This window comes from Dasypus novemcinctus, chromosome 5 (assembly GCF_030445035.2).
Source record: "Dasypus novemcinctus isolate mDasNov1 chromosome 5, mDasNov1.1.hap2, whole genome shotgun sequence".
In the NCBI taxonomy this organism is placed as follows: domain Eukaryota; kingdom Metazoa; phylum Chordata; class Mammalia; order Cingulata; family Dasypodidae; genus Dasypus; species Dasypus novemcinctus.
Genome location: NC_080677.1, coordinates 138025777 through 138029773, shown reverse-complemented (window position 1 = coordinate 138029773; position 3997 = coordinate 138025777).

Genomic DNA, 3997 nt, shown 5'->3' with positions numbered 1-3997 from the left:
ATTATCAATAAAATGGTTTGACATCAGTGAATAAAGGGTGCATATTATGTAGATTTTAGTCTCACAAACTGTATATGATGTGTCTAGGATTCCTATCATCTTAACTGGGAATTAAGATGGAAATATTTCAACCAAGGAAGGGCTATTGAAACATGTCTACATATAGTACTTCCACTGTGCTTATGCATATTATATTTAAATCAACAGGTCTGAAGTTTGAGCAAATGTGTAGCTTTAGATCCCTAACTGTGAAAATTGCAAGCAGATGCCAAGCCCAGAATGAATGGAGCCCTGGCTCAGCCAGCCAATTGGAGGGATAATTAGGGACACTGTTCTGGGACTCTGGGCAGTGCAGATTGACAGTAACTTTTATTCACCTTTAATGATCTGGTTTGGTTATTGACAATGACCAGAATCACTGAAGAATGACTTCTTATCTTCTCTCTTTCGAGAGTATAGACAGACCTAGGCTAACGTAATAGCAAAATATGACTTTCTTTTGATATTTGAAAATGGAAATATTTTGTGGGTCTGTTAAGATTGCTTGATCTGATTGGGTAAAAATACTGCTAAGTTGATGAAAAGTGTTTCTTTTAGGCCCACATTGCCAGCAATTGGATTGTAAAATCAAACACTCAAATTTTTGACAGCATACGTTTTTACTTAGATTTTGGATATTAGAGATATCCTAACATTATATGCTATTAATTTGGCATCCAATTTGTAAAATTTTGATTTTGGGGATGGAAATCTTAGGTCATTAAAGATAAAATGAAAAGCTTCTGAGATCTTAACTAAATATCACTAATTTATTCAATTTAATAATTCGAGTTCTGAGATAGTCCATTAAATATTGGTAATTTGGCTTGTGTCTGCTTCCATTTCTCTCTCTGGCACAAAGGACCCAGTAAGCTATCACTTAACTTCCTTAGGATATAGAAGGCAGTATTTCCCAGGGAAAGGAAGAAGAATGAAGTCGTAATGCCCTTGGAAACATTCTGGTTATTCATGAGTTAACTGACAGGTCCCATAAATAAATTATGGATGCATTTTTAGAGCACTTTGCTAAGAACAAGAATGGCAAAAAAATATCACAAGGCTGTCAAATCACATTAAAGCTCAAATACTCTCCATACTCTGTGGGGAAAACTGACAAACTATACTTTCTGTCATGTATTAAAACATATTTTCCTGATTGGCTAGTTGGAAAAAAAATTTATCCACAACTGTTTTCTCCACTCCGAAGTGTTCTTTTGATGACTTATTCTTCATATACTATGTATCTTTCAGTCAGGAACATATTTCACATACATAAATATAATCCATTAGGGCCTTTAAAAGTGAAGATAATATCATTTTTAATGTGGATTCCATTATGGAAAAAGCTGCACAGGATGGGGAGCTCTGTCTCAGCACCATCTGCTCATCTTGGCTAGATTCTTGTTCCCACTTCTAATGCGGGTGGCCCCACCCCCCTCAGAACCGTAACCTTCAGGTCCCTTACTATGGAAGCCAGGGTACATGTTTGGGCAATTGCACAAAGGAAATGATTTAGGACATTACAGGCCAAGAAGAGGAGAAAAAAAATCAATATCCATCACCATCAGCTGGAAGTCTTGTTTCCAAGGCCATGAACTAGTACCATTTTTTCCTTGGCCTCCTTCATTTGTATTGTGAATCTTACAGGAAATAGGCCCTTTCCTCAAACTCATTGTGCACCTTTGGTCTAAATCAGCTGAACATCACAAGAAACCCCTCCCCCAAAAGAAAAGGACAGACTGTTTAATCCTCCCCCTACTGGCTTCTCTGCCTAGGTCTGATTTATTTATTCGCTCATAAACTCAAGAAATATTTACCAAGCACCTACTACATGCCAGGCACTGCTTGCCAAACCTCACTCTTTCATTAACCAAACAAAAGCTTTTATTTGATAAATTGTACTTATTCCAGCTCTTTCATACTGCATGTACAGACTGGCATGTGATAGAGATTATTTTTTATTAGAGGAGTTGTGAGTTTACAGAACAATCATGCATAAAATACAAGATTCCCATATACCACCCTATTATTAACATTTTGCATTGCTGTAGTATATTTGCTACAATTGATAAAAGCACATTTTTAAATTGTATTATTAACTATAGCCATGGTTTAATTTAGGGTTAACCATTTTGTGTTGGCATGTGGACTGTTCTTAAAATTTTTATTCCAGTACCATATATACAACTTAAAATTTCTCCTTTTAACCACATTCAAGTATATAGTTAAGTGCCGTTAATTATGTTCAAAACATAAAAATTTTGCACTTCAAAGGTTTTATCATGAAAGTACAATGCCAGAAGAAAATATTTGGAATCCACATATCCAAAGCAGTTTAATATCCAAAATACATAAAGAAATCCTTCAACTCAAATAAAATGATGAACAATACAATTAAAAATGCACAAAATACCTGAACTGACATTTCTCCTAAAAGATAGGCAAATGGCCAAAAAGCACATGAAAAGATGCTCTATACCATTAGCAATCAGGGAAATAAAAATCAAAACCACAGTGAGATACCATTTCATAACTACTAGAATAGCCACCTTTAGGAAACAGAAAATAACAAGTGTTGGAGTGGATGTGGAGAAACAGGAACACTCATTCATTGCTGGTTGGAATGTAAAGTGGTGCAGTCACTGTGGATATTTTGGCAGTTCTTCAGAAAGTTAAGAGAATTACCATATGACCTGGTAATTCCACTTCTGGGTAAACACCCCAAAAAATTGAAAGCAGGAACTCAAACAGATATTTGCACACTGATATTAATAGCGGTACTATTTATAATTGCCAAAAGATGGAAGCAATTCAAGTATCCTTCAACAGATTAATGAATAAAAATGAAATATAAACACACAGTTGAATATTATTCAGCCATTAAAAGGAAGTTCTGATACATATGACAACATGGATGAGCCTTGAAGACATCATGTGTGAAATAAACCAGACATAAGAGATTAGGGTTTTGTTTTTTGTTTTTTTATTTCCCACCCCCACTCCCACACCGAGTTGTCTGTTCTCTGTGTCTATTTTGCTGCATGTTCTTCTTTGTCTGCTTCTGTTGTTGTCAGCAGTACAGGAATCTGTGTTTATTTTTGTTGTGTCATTTTGTTGTGTCAGCTCTCCATGTGGGCTACACCATTCCTGGGCAGGCTGCACTTTCTTTCGTGCTGGGCAGCTCTGTCCCCTAAGCGGGGACACCCCTGCATAGCTCGGCACTCCTTGTGTGCATCAGCACTGCACATGGGCCAGCTCCACACGGGTCAAGGAGGCCCGGGGTTTGAACCGCGGACCTCCCATGTGGTAGACAGATGCCCTAACCACTGGGCCAAGTCTGCTTCCCAAGAGATTAGTTTTTAAAATATTATAAAAAGATAAAAAATTTTCAGTTTGTCCAACATGGTCTACAATTAATTCATTCAATTTTATATTTATTCAGCAATACTTTTATCACATCTCAACCGTCTAAAAAACTTTCTGCAGAGAAAATTCTCCACAGATAATGGAAATTAACTTTTTCAAGTTAAATTGTCAGGTCAGGTCCTAGGAGGTACAGAGGAAACGACTCTGAGAACAATAGGATTATATAGACAGAAAGTGCTATGGTAAGCTCTGAAGGGTATGATAGAGTCTGAAAGTTCTGAGCAGAAAGAAATCATGGCCAAGAATTCTGTTACTACAGGAACGAGAGTGGACATTATAAGAAGACTGAAAAGATTTGATGGGTATTAGAGTTTCAGAGGTTGGATATATGTGGCTCATTTTTCTCACAACCACAGTATACATGGAGTAGCAGAGATCAGGCTAGGCTTCTGGGTAATCCAGAGTCAGATAAAATTGTAGAAAAATTCCTCACTGTAGAAGTTAGGATTATTGATTCTGTTTTTCCTTCTTTGCTCTATTACATGATTTAAAAATGTATTTTCTCTTACATCTATTTCTTATTATAATATGT